Source organism: Osmerus mordax, chromosome 10 (genome assembly GCF_038355195.1).
Source record: "Osmerus mordax isolate fOsmMor3 chromosome 10, fOsmMor3.pri, whole genome shotgun sequence".
Classification (NCBI taxonomy): Eukaryota; Metazoa; Chordata; class Actinopteri; order Osmeriformes; family Osmeridae; genus Osmerus; species Osmerus mordax.
Window position 1 is genome coordinate 17863696 of NC_090059.1, and position 17133 is coordinate 17880828.

The window sequence follows — 17133 nt, forward strand, 5'->3', positions numbered from 1 at the left end:
GATCATATGATAATGAATAACAAACTTTTTTCTACATCTCCTTTTAGAGGCTTTACATTTTTTTTTATGAATAAATCTATTGTGTGTGAGTTCTCCCCAAACCAAATCCCTCCAATGGACACAAACAGAATGAAGCTATCTTGAAAGCGTTAACTGGATGAGTTTGTACCTGCTGTTCTGAAGTTGTCCACTACAGGGGGCTATTACCCATGATGCACCTCTGTCAGATGTACGACATTGGGTATGTTCAACGGTCAGTATAAAGGAATACTTATGAAACCAGTACCTGGAAATAACAGTCGACAACGTCAACAGGAAAAATGAAACATTTGTTTATTTCTAGTCAAGGTTCTTGTATTTCCTTCAATAAACAGTTTCCCTAATAAATCCATCATCAACCCTACTTAGCCCACTTTCTGAGAGAAGCTAAGTGGTGTAAGGCGAGCACTGAGAAACGTATGGAGTGTGAGTGAGTGTGTGTGTAGCATGTGTATATGTAGTGTGTGTGTGTGTGTGTGTGTAGCATGTGTATATGTAGTGTGTGTGTGTGTGTGTGTGTAGCATGTGTATATGTAGTGTGTGTGTGTAGCATGTGTATATGTAGTGTGTGTGTGTGTGCGTGTGTAGCACGTGTATATGTAGTGTGTGTGTGTGTGTGTAGCATGTGTATATGTAGTGTGTGTGTGTGTGTAGCATGTGTATATGTAGTGTGTGTATATGTAGCGTGTGTGTGTGTAACATGTGTATATGTAGTGTGTGTGTAGCATGTGTATATGTAGCGTGTGTGTGTGTAGCATGTGTATATGTAGCGTGTGTGTGTAGCATGTGTATATGTAGCGTGTGTGTGTGTGTGTAGCATGTGTATATGTAGTGTGTGTGTGTGTAGCATGTGTATATGTAGCGTGTGTGTGTGTAGCATGTGTATATGTAGTGTGTGTGTGTGTAGCATGTGTATATGTAGCGTGTGTGTGTGTGTGTGTGTGTGTAGCATGTGTATATGTAGTGTGTGTGTGTGTAGCATGTGTATATGTAGTGTGTGTGTGTGTAGCATGTGTATATGTAGCGTGTGTGTGTGTAGCATGTGTATATGTAGTGTGTGTGTGTGTAGCATGTGTATATGTAGTGTGTGTGTGCGAGTGCCCCTCAGAGCAGCCTTGAGTGTGACCCTGGTTCCCACTGGTCCACAGGTCGGCGTGGCAGAGGACAGAGCGCCAGAGGAAGTGAGGTGCACAGGAATGACAGCACTTCCTGTCAGGATGCTTCCTCTAAGGCCCAGTGGGCACAGGAAACGCAGGCTGGTGGCCGCCGCGACCCGGGGTAAACAGGAAGCACCCTACGTCACCGGGGGTGACGGGCAGAGGACATATCGTTGAAGTCTGCGGCTTGTTCCCTGTCGTCTCCAGGACACCTTCACACAGGTAGGGACAGGGACACCTGTCCTTCCAGACAGACAGGAAGTGAGGTTAAGAAAGCAGCCGCCCTAGTTGGTGAGGAAACCGGTGTGGAAACACATGTATGTTGCTGATGACTAAAAAAGCTATTTTGGCAAAACAAAAGCAGATGTTTTCACAGGAAAACTATACAATAGAAAGGCAGAGAGAGAGGGAGGGGGGAGGGAGGGAGAACGAGAATGAGATTCAGGGAGAGAGGAATAGATGTGGGAAGAGAGGGAGGAGGGGGGAGAAGAAGACGGGAAAAGAGAGAGAGGGAGACTGAGGGGGAGGAGGAGCAGAGAGAGAGAGAGAGAGGGGGAGGAGGAGCAGAAAGAGAGAGAGAGAGGGGGGGGGAGGATGAGAAGAGAGAGAGAGAGAGAGAGAGAGAGGGAGGGGGGGAGGAGCAGAGAGAAAGAGGGAGAGAGAGGGGGAACAGCAGAGAGGGAGAGAGGGAGAGAGGGAGAGAGGGAGAGAGAAGTAGGTCTTCTGGGAAACAAACTCAGAAACCAGAGTGAGGATATGAATCAACAGGTACAGAAACACCTGACATCATCTCTCTGATTCAGATACTGCTGGTAACTGGAACTTCTCATCACTATACTTCCTCGAGGAATAGTGTTCAGGGGAACTGCATTTTCTCTGTCTGGGGGGCGGGGTGAAGGGCAATTCCAAAATAAACACAATGACAGCAAACTTGACTCAAAGGGAAAGAGAGCAGGAAAGAATTAAACATGATAGTATAGAGAAAGGTCTGGGAGAGAGAGGGGTTATTTTGGGATGGAGGGTCGGGGGGGGGGTTTCCTGCAGGTGGAAATGAAAGCATCATTGGAACAATTGCTCAAAGGCGAATGGTGGAGCGGGGGAGGAGAGGGTGAAAGAGGAGAGGAGGTGAGGAGGAGAAGAGAGGGTGAGGGAGGAGAGGAGCAGGAGAGGTGAGTAGGAGAGGTGAGGGACAAGAGGTGAGGGAGGAGAGGTGAGGGAGGAGAAGAGAGGGTGACAGAGGAGAGGAGCAGGAGAGGTGAGGGAGGAGAGGTGAGGGAGGAGAGGAGCAGGAGAGGTGAGGGAGGAGAGGTGATGGAGGAGAGGGGTGCAGAAGGAGATGGAGGGGGCCGAGGGGAGAGGAAGGGAGAGGGTAGGAAAGATAACAGGAATACAGTACGTCAACAACACAAATCATCTTCAGAGCACAAGGTCATCTCCAAGATGACTGTTAATATTTACATTGTGGAAAGCGACAATGTTTTATGTTTATCCACTGTGAATGTGAATGTTCGGTTCATCTGTCAAAGAAAGAAGCAGAGAGAGGGAGAGCAGACTGCGAGGGAGGCCTGGCTAGGGCCACGCCCACCTGCCCCAGCCTATCAGTTTATAAAAGAACAGTGAGAATGACAGAGTTACAGAGATCTAGAACTCAAGCACCAACACAGGAACCAACACAGGAATCAAACTACTGCCTGAATCTGAGGATTGATGTTCTGCTTTACAAGACAGAGCACGGCATCCCATGTCGTCTTCGGTAAGTCGAGACTGGGTGCTTGTTTGATTGTTTTTATTTTTCAAAATGTATATTTTTTATATTTGTGGGAGTCAGGTGGCTGAGCGGTTAGGGAGTCGGGCTAGTAATCTGAAGGTTACCGGTTCGATTACCAGCTCTGCAAAATGACTTTGTGTCCTTGGGCAAGGCACTTCACCCTACTTGCCTTGGGGAGAATGTCCCTGTACTTACTGTAAGTCGCTCTGGATAAGAGCGTCTGCTAAATGACTAAATGTAAATGTATATTTGACCCTAACCTTAACCCTTGCAAACATGAGACAAAAACAGTTGTAAATATTTGTCTTTATGGTATAACACTGCAGTGCTTTAGTTTAGTTACTATTGTTAGTAGTATTTACTATTGTTAGTTGATTTTAGTACTATTTTTTATTTATTTTGGTATTTAATATAATTAGTAGTATTTAGTATTGTTAGTGGATTTCAGTTGTAATTAGTATTGTTAGAAGTAGTATTAGTGTGTAGTATTGTTGGTGTGGTCAGTAGTGTTTCAGAAGAATGATCCAGTCTGTCTCACAGGACACCTCAGTGTGATGATGAGCCTCCTCCTGCTCCTCAGCCTAAACCTGACCCTGGCCTCCCCCCTCCAGCCAGCACACAGGTACTGACCCCTGACCCTGACCCTGGCCTCCCCCCTCCAGCCAGCACACAGGTACTGACCCCTGACCCTAATGACCCCTGACCCTGACCCTGGCCTCCCCCCTCCAGCCAGCACACAGGTACTGACCCCTGACCCTGACCCTGGCCTCCCCCCTCCAGCCAGCACACAGGTACTGACCCCTGACCCTAATGACCCCTGACCCTGGCCTCCCCCCTCCAGCCAGCACACAGGTACTGACCCCTGACCCTGGCCCTATGACCCCTGACCCTGATCCTGGCCTCCCCCCTCCAGCCAGCACACAGGTACTGACCCCTGACCCTGGCCCTAATGACCCCTCACCCTGGCCCTAATGACCCCTGACCCTGGCCCTAATGACTCAAATTACTAACTCTACCCTTGACCCTTAACAACAACCTCTCACCCTAACCCTCAACTCTGACCCCTAACCCTTGACCCCTGACCCAGGCCCTAACCCTGACTCTTAACAATGACCCATGACCCTGGCCCTAATCCTGACCCTGGCCCTAACCCTGACACCAAAATCCACTAGTGCACAAAAAAACACATAACAGTAGTAGTAGGAGTCAGGTGGCTGAGCAGTTAAAGAATCGGGCTAGTAATAAGAAGGTCGCTGGTTTGATTCCCGAACGTGTCAAATGACGTTGTGTCCTTGGGCAAGGCACTTCACCCTACTTGCCTTGGGGGAATGTCCCTGTACTGACTGTAAGTCGCTCTGGATAAGAGCCTCTGCTAAATGACTAAATGTAAATGTAGTAGTCTATACACACATAACAGTAGTCTATACACACATAACAGTAGTCTATACACACATAACAGTAGTCTATACACACATAACAATAGTCTATACACACATAACAGTAGTCTATACACACATAACAGTAGTCTATACACACATAACAGTAGTCTATACACACATAACAGTAGTCTATACACTCTTCTGTTGCCCCCCAGGAGGCAGGCAGATGTCCGGGCCGCAGACCGGACTCTGACCAGGGCAGGAGAGCCAGACCTGAGCCTTCCTGGCCCGGACGTGGTGCCCTTCATAAACACGGAGGCTGCTCCTGAACGGTAAAGAAGGTTTTAGTTCTGGTGACGCGAGAGCTGATGTTCTGGATGCGGGTGTTGTGTTTTTACGTGGATGATAGCAGAGATTATATCTAAGCACATGAGAGTTCTGCACTTTAAGTGTACGCTATGTGTGTTTTACTACTTAAAAGTGTCATCCTACACAAAAACATTGTAGGATAAAAAAAAATCATAACTTTCTGTGTGTCCTTTTCAAACTTCTCCGTCGCTCACAGCATGGGACTGAAGACTCGAGCTAAGCGCGCGCCGCAGCGAGGCTGCCAGCTTGGCACGTGTCAACTGCACAACTTGGCGGACACCTTGTACCAGATGGGCAAAACGAACGGGAAAGACCAGTCTCAGAGAGCCCACGACCCGCAGGGTTACGGACGATAGTGGCAAGACTGACAGAGAACAATAAAGGCCTGATGAGATGGGAATGGGGGGGTTAGAATATATGATATTACGTTCCCTTTACCGCTCACCGTTTGTTGTATTCACGGGACTGGTACTCATTCCGCAACAGTGCAGCGCGCGGGTAGTGAATGCATATTCTATGATCCATGACGTTTTATACCGTTCTGTATAAAAGAGAGATGCTTATATTTAAATGTGTTTCAAAATAAATCTATAATATAAATTCAGTTATTTGTCCTCTTGTGTTGCTGTTCAATGTTTATTGTCCGTGTACGTGTAGGTCTACAAGGCCCAGTTTGGCTATGGCAATCATCTCCACAGATCATGTCCAGATCTGAATAGTTTGTAATAAGATTTCCTCTTTCTACCGGCATTCTGGCGACGGTACCATTTTTTCACCACTCCCCCACCTTGCCTGACCAGCAAATCCACACGCAGCTGTAGCTAACCACACCCAACTGTGTTACCTGTTGCGTAGCCTACCTTTACCTGAACGCACCGCTTCGAGCATGAAGTAACATTGTAACCGGCAACAACAAATGTTTGTCTTTATTTGAGCTTTACCAAATCCGAAGATATTAAATATGAACATCAACGACGAGGGCAGAGGAGGCGATATCGTGGGAATGTCAGCCTCCGAGAAAGATCAGGTAAGGACGTGAATCACCTCTGCGAGTCACATTTAAACAGATCTGTACTTGGGCTAGTCAAAGTTCAGGCATTCGAAACCACGTTTTACTTGCGTCGCTGGGTGCGTTAGCCGCGCTGCATTTTATTCCCACATGTAGCCTATTAAAAACTTGTCTAATTTACAAAAATAAATCAGTGGCTGCTATAGCAAGGTCGTCGTTTTAAAATGTGCGTTTCGGTAAGATCTCATTAACCGTCAGACTACCCACGCATTAAGAACCGATTAAGATGGCTGTTTTGAAAAGTAAACATTTGAAAAATAGGTAATTTAGGTTAGGTTTTAGACTCGTGTTGACCTTAGCCTGAGTTGCTACCTGTGATAGTGGTCAAAGGGGAACGTTTGGTATAAACAAAATATATTCGACACAGTGGGTGTTGAATTACTACATAGTTTTGGATTCCACAAGACCGTGGTTTTCTAGGAACTTGTTTGAATAGAAAACAAACAGCAGTCTAGATTTCAAGGAACTGGGTTGGGCGTTTTCGGTTGTAAAGACTCGTTTTTGCACTTTTGTGGTAGCCTAAACGCTACAGGCCTATGTAAAGTCGTAGTCTATGTCCTTGTATTATATTATTGCATTTAATTCTGAGTTTCTTGAACATTTTCAACATGTATGCCACATGACCATTCAATCATTTATTTATTTATTTCAGAACTGGATTCCCAAAATAATAAAGAAAAGAGTTTGCACTACTTTTGTAGAGGACACTGATAGGTAATGTTGCTGAAGAGCTTGTCATGTTATAATCTAACTTTATCTTCAACTATAGAGGGTACAATATCTGGGGGTGTAAGGTGTGCTTGCCTCTTTTGAAGCTGGGGAAGTTTTTCTATATACATTTTTAAAGGAAAAGGGATAAACTGAAGTCAAATATGATGGAATTATGTTATTTGACTCTATGGGTTCAATCACACACATACACAAGCAACGCTTTCATGAACAAGACACACATTTTGTCATTGACACTGTCGGGACCTCTGATTCACAAGCACGACTACTAAGAGCTACAGGCACAGCTGGACTGTAGTTCTACTTGAGGAGCTCTTTAACCAGTGCACTTGGGCAACACCACCCTGGTACTGATGGTGTGTGTCCCCTCGCCAGTGATGGTGTGTGTTCCCTCCCCAGTGATGGTGTGTGTCCCCTCCCCAGTGATGGTGTGTGTCCCCTCCCCAGTGATGGTGTGTGTCCCCTCCCCAGTGATGGTGTGTGTCCCCTCCCCAGTGATGGTGTGTGTTCCCTCCCCAGTGATGGTGTGTGTTCCCTCCCCAGTGATGGTGTGTGTTCCCTCCCCAGTGATGGTGTGTGTTCCCTCCCCAGTGATGGTGTGTGTCCCCTCCCCAGTGATGGTGTGTGTCCCCTCCCCAGTGATGGTGTGTGTCCCCTCCCCAGTGATGGTGTGTGTTCCCTCCCCAGTGATGGTGTGTGTTCCCTCCCCAGTGATGGTGTGTGTTCCCTCCCCAGTGATGGTGTGTGTTCCCTCCCCAGTGATGGTGTGTGTCCCCTCCCCAGTGATGGTGTGTGTCCCCTCCCCAGTGATGGTGTGTGTTCCCTCCCCAGTGATGGTGTGTGTCCCCTCCCCAGTGATGGTGTGTGTTCCCTCCCCAGTGATGGTGTGTGTCCCCTCCCCAGTGATGGTGTGTGTTCCCTCCCCAGTGATGGTGTGTGTTCCCTCCCCAGTGATGGTGTGTGTCCCCTCCCCAGTGATGGTGTGTGTTCCCTCCCCAGTGATGGTGTGTGTCCCCTCCCCAGTGATGGTGTGTGTCCCCTCCCCAGTGATGGCCGGGGGTGCCAGTGCGGGGGGACCAGGGACTCCCATGCTTCAGCCGCATTGGGGGACTACTTCAGCACCGCCATCGTCAGCCGCTGGGACAGCAGCCAGCACTCCTCTGAACAGCCCACCGACGCCTTTGGGAGGGTGGAGTTTGCAGGAGCCAGCAAGAGACACAGCTATGTGGGTGTCTGTTTGTGGTCTGTCTGGACTGACTGTGTCTGTCTGTGTCCTAGAATTCAGTATAGATTGATAGTTTTTGTTCACTCTGTAATTTCTTCATAATTTTGTCTGTTTGTAGTACAGACTCTTCTAAGCGGCTGAATGAAAAGGCACAAGCAGCTGCAGTGTCTCACTAAGCAACAGAAGTGTGTTGCAGTTAGCCAAAGACAACCCACCGTGTTTAAACTTTCCACAGATAAGATAGTCTCTGCAACTGCAGAAATCTCAGCACCATGACTGACATACATTACCTCCCCCTTTCTCACGCCTCCCCTCTCTCCCTCTCTCTCCCTCTCTCTCCCTCTCTCTCCCTCTCTCCCTCTCTCTCTCCCTCTCTCTCTCTCTCTCTCCCTCTCTCTCTCCCTCTCCCTCTCCTCCCCTCTCTTCCTCTCTCTCCTCTCTCTCTCTCTCTCTCTCTCTCCTCTCTCTCTCCCTCTCTCTCCCTCTCTCTCCCTCTCTCCTCCCTCTCTCTCCCCCCTCTCTCCCTCTCTCTCCCTCTCTCTCCCTCTCTCTCCCTCTCTCTCCCCCTCTCTCCCCCTCTCTCCCTCTCTCTCTCTCCCTCTCTCTCCCTCTCTCTCCCTCTCTCCTCTCCCTCTCTCCCTCTCTCTCCCTCTCTCTCCCCCTCTCTCCCTCTCTCTCCCTCTCTCTCCCTCTCTCTCTCTCTCTCTCCCTCTCTCTCCCTCTCTCTCTCTCTCTCTCCCTCTCTCTCCCTCTCTCTCCCTCTCTCTCCATAGTTCCTGCGTCTGTCCTGCGACACTCCCCCCGCCTCCGTGTACCACATGATGACGGCACACTGGCGCCTGCCCCCCCCCAACCTGGTGGTGTCGGTGGTGGGCGGGGAGGGCAGGTCGAAGGTCAAGACCTGGGTTCGGGAGGTTCTGCGGCAGGGACTGGTGAAAGCTTCTCAGAGCACAGGTACCTGTATACACACACACACATACACACACACACACACACACCAGAACACACACACCAGAACACACGTACCTGTACACACACACACACACACACACACACAGAACACAGGTACCTGTACACACACACACACACTAGAACACAGGAACCTGTACACACACACACACACTAGAACAAATGTACCTGTACACACACACACACACACACACTAGAATACAGGTACCTGTACACACACACACACACACACACACTAGAACAAAGGTACTACACCGGGAACAGCCAAGCTTTAATCACCTCTCGTTATCTGGTCTCAGTTATCTCCATGAGGTCAGGACAGGTCAGGATCAGGACCAGTCACAAGGGGCATCTTCCTGGGAACAGTATGTCCCTGAACATTGTGAGACTGTCAGCCTGGGGTGGTATTCCTGTCCTGCTGCCCCCCTGCCTGGCCCCCCTGCCTGGCCCCCCTGCCTGGCCCCCACCACCCCCGGAGGGAACACTCACTAGGCAGGACACAGGCTTATATAAGCATTGTTATACACACTCAAGTACTGTAGGGTCCCCATAGGACCCAAAAGTCGACTGAGTGTCAGCAAAGCTGTAAATACTGCTGGAACTCACATCCCCTGGTGTGTCTCAAGACCCAACAACAACACTGACCCTACGAGTACTAGATATAGAAACACAGAGAGGGAGGGGCAGATACAGACAGACAGAGAGAGACACAGAGACACAGACACACAGAGACACAGACACACAGAGACGCAGACACACAGAGACGCAGACACACAGAGACGCAGACACACAGAGACACAGAGAGAGAGAGAGACAGAGAGAGAGACAGAGAGAGAGACAGAGAGAGAGACAGAGAGAGAGACAGAGAGAGAGACAGAGAGAGAGACAGAGAGAGAGACAGACTGAGAGTCTGCTGGGTCTCAGGTCTGTGAACAGCATGAACAGTAGCTGCTGTGTCCTCTGAGAACCGTCTCCACCCCCCAGCTGGAGCCACCCCAAGTACCTGCTGCCCCCACGGAGGGAGGGAGGGAGGAAGGGAAAGAGAGTGAGGGGGTGATAGGGAGGAAGGGAGAGAGAATGAGGAGGTGAGAGGGAGGGAGGGAGGAAGGGAGAGGGGGTGAGAGGGAGGGAGGGAGGGAGGGAGGGAGGGAGGGAGGGAGGGAGGGAGGGAGGGAGGGAGGGAGGGAGGGAGAGAGAGAGGGAGGGAGGGAGGAAGGGAGAGGGGGTGAGAGGGAGGGAGAGATTCATGACTGTTTTGACTGGCAAAGGATGTACAGTAGTGTGAGAAACAGTCTCTATGCTTTTCCTATATTTACTGCGTGTGTGAGCGTGAGTGTGTGTGTGTGAGCGTGTATGAGCGTGAGTGCGTGAGTGAGTGTGCGTGTGTGTGCGCGTGTTCAAAGTTACACTCCAAACACTATCTATCTCTACTATCAAATTAGCATTTTTTCGTATAAATTTTGCTTGTACAGTTGACGTTCTGCAAGTAAACAAAACTGGCCAGACAGTCCTTCAGCCTGAAGGTAAACATCGCCTTCGGCAGGGAAATAATGAAGAGCAGTCTACAGGCTTAGTTCATGAGTCAACTCTGTCTGGAAACTAGCTACCAGTAACAAGCCCGTCTGCTACACAGTCCCCTGCCGGACGGCCACAGACTCATCAGCGCTCCAGCGTTTCTTATATTATTATAACATTGGTGGCTGTTAGATGTGTTATTTACAGGGCAGGATGATGTCATGGATGATGTCATGGTCAATATTTTCTGGTGCTTCTTTGGTGTGGGGTTGATTGTTTTGCCCTCCTCTTCTCTCTCTCTCCCCCCCCATTCTCTCTCTCTTTCTCCCTCTCTTTCAAACTTTTTTTCTTTCCTTTGATGTCTGATAATCATTCTTCTGGAGACATGGAAAACTTGACTAAATATCTCCTCTTACTTCCCTGTTCATCTCTCTCTCTCTCTCTCCTCTCTCTCTTTGTCTCTCTCCTCTCTCTCTCTTTGTCTCTCTTTGTCTCTCTTTGTCTCTGTCTCTCTCTCTTTGTCTCTGTCTCTCCATCTCTTTCCCTCTTTGCATGCCCCCCCCCCCCCCAGGAGCGTGGATCCTGACAGGAGGCCTGAGGGAGGGGTTGGGAGGTGCGTGGGGGAGGCGGTGAGGGACCACGCCACGGCTGCCTCCTCCATGTCCATCAACAAGGTGGTGGCTCTGGGCATCGCCCCTGGGGCATGGTGCACAACCGCCAGCAGCTGGTCAACCCTGAGGTGCACACACACACACACACGTATAGATACACACACATAAACATATACATACGTACATACACACACACACACGTATAGATACACACACACATAAACATATACACGTGTATACATACAGTACATACACACACACACACACACACGCACAAACTTTGTACAACAGGAAGGTAAGTTAATTTTCAAATCTTCAGCAAAAATGTAAATAGTCTTTCTACATTACATTTACATTTAGTCATTTAGCAGACGCTCTTATCCAGAGCGACTTACAGTAAGTACAGGGACATTCCCCCGAGGCAAGTAGGGTGAAGTGCCTTGCCCAAGGACACAACGTCATATGCATAGGCCGGGAATCAAACTGGCAACCTTCAGATTACTAGCCCGATGCTCTATCCGCTCAGCCACCTGACTCCCTTTCTCTCCTCCTCTTTCTCTCCCCACCTCCCTCCCCTCTTCCTCCTCCCTCTTTCTCTCCCACCTCCCTCCCCTCTTCCTCCTCCCTCTTTCTCTCCCCACCTCCCTCTTCTCCTCCCTCTTTCTCTCCCTCCCTCCCTCCCCTCTTCCTCCTCCTTCTTTCTCTCCCCACCTCCCTCCCCTCTTCCTCCTCCCTCTTTCTCTCACTACCCTCTTCATCCTCCCTCTCCCTCTCCCCACCTCCCTCCCCTCTCAGGGAAGCTTCCCTGCTAAGTACTATGTCCACAACACGTCGAGGGACTCCTGTTGTCTGGACAACAACTACCAGGCCTTCCTGCTGGTGGATGATGGGAGTGTGAGGCGCAAAGGAGTGGAGACGGCCTTCAGGGCCCACCTGGAGGACTACATATCCCATCAGCGTACAGGCATCTGTGGTGAGTCAGCCTGCCTCTCAATACTACCATACTATTTACTGTCTAGTATGGCCCATACTATCTATCTAGTATGACCCCATACTACTTAGTATGTGACTCAATACCTATACTACCTTGCTATTTAGTAGGCTTGACAAGATTTATTATGTCCCAATATGTAGTACGCCTAAAACAGCATGTCATAAACTCCAGACTGTCCCTCTACCTCTGGTAGCTCTTAGCAGCATGATGTCCTGCTGCCTGTGTTGACATGGGGGAGTGTCAAACTGGATCTGTCACTTTATCACATCCCAGGGCCATTGTATTAAAGCTATTACAACACACCCTTCTCTTTGTATTGAGAATTCTTCAGCGAACACAAGCGGTCCTGTCATGACACAAGATGACAGTGGGAGTCCTCGGTATTTTAGATGGTGCAGTATTGTTTGCTGTTGTGTGACCATGGTGAAAGGCTGTTTGATTCATTACAGACAATCTAAAATAATTGTCTGCCTCACCAAAAGGAAGGAGTGGAGCTCTGTCTGTCTCTCCTAGATCTCTCTCTCTCTCTCTCTCTCTCTCTCTCTCTCTCTCTCTCTCTCTCTCTCTCTCTCTGTGAGTTAACATGTCTCTCTCTCTCTCTCTCTTTGTGAGTTAACATGTCTCTCTCTCTCCTCAGGCAGTGGAAGCATCAACATCCCTGTGCTGTGTATGCTGATCTCAGGGGAGGCAGCCATGTTGAAGGTTCCTCACCACAGCTAACCCTCACCACAGCTAACCCTCACCACCGCTAACCCTCACCACAGCTAACCCTCACCACAGCTAACCCTCACCACAGCTAACCCTCACCACCGCTAACCCTCACCACCGCTAACCCTCACCACAGCTAACCCTCACCACCGCTAACCCTCACCACAGCTAACCTTCACCACAGCTAACCCTCACCACAGCTAACCCTCACCACAGCTAACCCTCACCACCGCTAACCCTCACACAGCTAGCCCTCACCACAGCTAGCCCTCACCACCGCTAACCCTCACCACAGCTAACCCTCACCACAGCTAACCCTCACCACCGCTAACCCTCACCACCGCTAACCCTCACCACCGCTAACCCTCACCACAGCTAACCCTCACCACAGCCAACTCTAACCCTCACCACCGCTAACCCTCACCACAGCTAACCCTCACCATAGCTAACCCTCACCACAGCTAACCCTAACACTGACCAAACACCTGCACTGGCTAGCAACTACAAATTCCCCCACTGTTTATAATGCAACACCTACTGTATTGATTACAACTAGGTCATAAATATAGTCTACTATTATCTCTTACTGGCTCTCTCTCTCTCTCTTCCTCTCTCTTCCTCCTCCAACTCCTCCATAGCGGTTAGACCTCTCTCTCAACAACTGCATGCCCTGGTTGGTTCTGGCTGGGTCAGGGGGTGTGTCCGACCTGGTGAGTGACATCCTGGAGAACCTATCAACCGGGCCGTCTGTCGTGTTGTCCAATGAGGCAGAGGTGGAGGAGGGACCGAGTGTTGACCTGAGAGAACGGGTGGCAGAGCTGGTGAAGAAACACTTTCCTGGGGAAGTTGAGATGGACAAGCTGGTGGAACAAGTAAGTCAAGACCTGCACTCAAGCTCCAATAATACAAAGGCCATTCACAAAGTTTGAATTGACCTTAAACCTGATTACTATATATAGTATATATCCTTTCGCTCTCTCTATGAGAAACTATGTAATGAATGACCAATTACCAATCATGAATGAGATATTATCAATTATTATAGAATTTGCTCCTGGTATTCTGTCACTCACTGCTCTCCCCCTGCCCTCTCCCCCTGCCCTCTCCCCCCTGCCCTCTCCCCCTGCCCTCTCCCCCTGCCCTCTCCCCCCTGCCCTCTCCCCCTGCCCTCTCCCCCTCCCCCCTGCCCTCTCCCTCTCCCCCCTGCTCTCTCCCCCCTGCCCTCTCCCCCCTGCCCTCTCCCCTGCCTCTCCCCCTCCCCCCTGCCCTCTCCCCCCTGCCCTCTCCCCCCCTCCCCCACCCTCCCCCCTGCCCTCTCCCCGCTGCCCTCCCCCCCCTGCCCTCTCCCCCTCCCCCCTCCCCCCTGGCCCCTGGCCCCTGCCCTCTCCCCTGCCCTCTCCCCCTCCCCCCTGCCCTCTCCCCTGCCCTCTCCCCCTCCCCCTGCCCTCTCCCCCTCCCCCCCTGCCCTCTCCCCCTCCCCCCTGCCCTCTCCCCCCTGCCCTCTCCCCCCTGCCCTCTCCCCCCCCCTCCCCCTGCCCTCTCCCCCCTGCCCTCTCCCCCTCCCCCCTGCCCTCTCCCCCTCTCCCCCCCCCTCCCCCCTGCCCTCTCCCCCCTGCCTCTCCCCTCCCCCCCTGCCCTCTCCCCTGCCCCCCCCCCCTCCCCCCCCCCTCCCCCCCCCCCCCCCCAGGCTCTGAGTGTGTATCAGAACAGGGACCTGATCACCGTCCACCACGGGGAGCAGGAGGGGGCAGATGACTTTGACACGGTCCTGCTGAAAGCGCTGGTCAGAGGTGAGCAGCTCTGAGGTCTCCACCAGGGGGCCGCTAACAGCAGGCTGGGGATGAGGATACTTATGTCATTTTACATGTCATGTTACAAGTGTCATCATTCTAAGTGATATATCTAAGGGAGTCAGATGCTGAGCGGTGAGGGAATCGGGCTAGTAATCCGAATCGGGCTAGTAATCCGAAGGTTGCCAGTTCGATTCCCGGTCATGCCAACTGACGTTGTGTCCTTGGGCAAGGCACTTCACCCTACTTGCCTCGGGGGAATGTCCCTGTACTTACTGTAAGTCGCTCTGGATAAGAGCGTCTGCTAAATGACTAAATGTAAATGTAAATATATGTGGCTGTGTGTGTGCGTGTGTGTGTGGGTTGTCCTTCCTCCGAGCCAGCCAGTAAGCTTGCCTCACCTGACTCGGCCTCCAACACGGAGGAGCTGAAGCTGGCCGTGACCTGGAACCGGGTGGACATCGCCAAGAGCGAGCTCTTCAACGGGGACATCCAGTGGAGGTGAGTGTCAGGTAGTTGGGCCTCCACAAGTAACCCAGCAGTCACCGAGAGGAGGAGAAGAGCTCTCTCTTTTTCTGTGTCTCTGAATTAGCAGTTCTGTCCTCTCTCTCTCCCCCCTTCTCTGTCTCTCCTGTCCCTCACCCTCCTCCTGAGGGCTGCCTGTGTGACATCAGTGTCTGAATGACAATGCCTAACCTCCCCCCCTCCCAGTACGAGGACCTGGAGGACTCTATGACTGACGCTCTGGTCAACGACAAGCCCCAGTTCGTGCGCCTCTTCACGGAGAACGGCCTCAACATCCTGGACTACCTGACGTACGGCCGGCTGGAGCAGCTGTACTCGTCCATGGCCGACAGCACGCTGGGCTGCTCGCTGCTGACAAAGCACCTGGAGGATCGGAGGGGAAGTGCAGGCTCCGTTCCGTCCGTGGCCAACCTGCTGGATGGCCCGGTGGGGGCGGAGCTCCAGGTGGCACATGAGGAGCGCTTTTGCCTCTTAGAGGTGAGGGGTCAGGGGTAATGCATGTAGTGTAATGCTAATTCTAGCTTTCGCCCTGAGTCCCTGTGTAACAGCAAATGTTACACAGGGACTCAGGGCGAAAGCTAGAATTAGCATGTACATTTGACTAACAATTGAGCAATAAAACCTCTGAAAACAATATATTCTATACTTTAAAGCCTGTAATTAATTAACAAACAACAAGAAATGTACGTTATTCTTATGTTCACTAACTAAGTGCGAGAACAGAAATACTTGGTGTAGCTCAGCCTTTACGGTTACAAAACCAAGACGTTTAAAAATCACGGTTAATTGTAAAGTCGGTTAATTGCTGCATCAGTGAATGAACTCCCTCTCCTCCCTCTTCTCTTCATCTCCCTCTCCCCCTCTCCTCCCCTCTTTCTTTATCTCCTTCTCCCCCTCTCCTCCCTTCTCTCTTCATCTCATTCTCCCCCTCTCCTCCCTTCTCTCTTCATCTCCTCCTTCCTCCTCTCTTCATCTCCCTCTCCCCCTCTCCTCCTCTCTTCATCTCCCTCTCCCCCTCTCCTCCCTCTTCATCTCCCTCTCCCCCTCTCCTCCCGCCTCTCTTCATCTCCCTCTCCCCCTCTCCTCCCTCCTCTCTTCATCTCCCTCTCCCCCTCTCCTCCCTTCTCTCTTCATCTCCTTCTCCCCCTCTCCTCCCTTCTCTCTTCATCTCCTCCTTCCTCCTCTCTTCATCTCCCTCTCCCCCTCCTCCCTCCTCTCTTCATCTCCCTCTCCCCCTCTCCTCCTCTTCATCTCCCTCTCCCCCTCTCCTCCCGCCTCTGTTCATCTCCCTCTCCCCTCCTCCCTCCTCTCTTCATCTCCCTCTCCCCCTCTCCTCCCTCTTCATCTCCCTCTCCCCCTCTCCTCCCGCCTCTGTTCATCTCCCTCTCCTCCCTCCTCTCTTCATCTCCCTCTCCTCCCTTCTCTCTTCATCTCCCCCTCCCCTCCCTCCTCTCTTCATCTCCCTCTCCCCCTCTCCTCCTCCTCTCTTCATCTCCCTCTCCCCCTCTCCTCCCTCCTCTCTTCATCTCCCTCTCCCCCTCTCCTCCCTCCTCTCTTCATCTCCCCCTCTCTTCATCTCCCTCTCCCCCTCTCCTCCCTCCTCTCTCCCTCTCCTCCCTCCTCTCTTCATCTCCCTCTCCCCCTCTCCTCCCTCCTCTCTCCCTCTCCCCCTCTCCTCCCTCCTCTCTTCATCTCCTCTCCCCCTCTCCTCCCTCCTCTCTCCCTCTCCCCCTCTCCTCCCTCCTCTCTTCATCTCCCTCTCCCCCCTCTCTTCTCCCTCCTCTCTCCCTCTCCCCCTCTCCTCCCTCCTCTCTTCATCTCCCCCTCTCCTTTGCCAGGTGTCCAGGGTTTTGGAGGACCTTTTGGGAGCGTGTGTCGGCCGTTCTACCTGGCTCCCCTGGGGTTGGAGGGCGTGGCTCAGCGAAGGGCCTCCAAGGTACTGATCCTCCCCTCTGGGGCCAGGGACATTTAATACCCTCTGACACACTAACCCTGATGCCCCTCTCTCCTTGCCTCTATTCCTCTCCACCCCTCTCTCTCCTTGCCTCCTCTCCTCCCTCTCCCTGCCTCCTCTCCACCCCTCTCTCTCCCTGCCTCCTCTCCTCCCCTCTCTCTCCCTGCCTCCTCTCCACCCCTCTCTCTCCCTGCCTCCTCTCCTCCCCTCTCTCTCCCTGCCTCCTCTCGTCCCCTACCTCTCCTCCTGTCCTTCAGAGAATGAGCAGGTTATTGCGTGGGGACTGCCTGTACAAGGCCGAGCGCTGTGTCTTCCCCTGGGCCTCTCTCTTC

At 51.6% G+C, this 17133-nt stretch overlaps 1 pseudogene; it reads left to right on the forward strand.

Annotated features, from left to right (window-relative positions):
* The first annotated feature begins 5589 nt into the window (after positions 1-5589).
* The window catches only part of LOC136950057 (transient receptor potential cation channel subfamily M member 4-like), a 17470-nt pseudogene continuing 5926 nt past the window's right edge, over positions 5590-17133 (forward strand).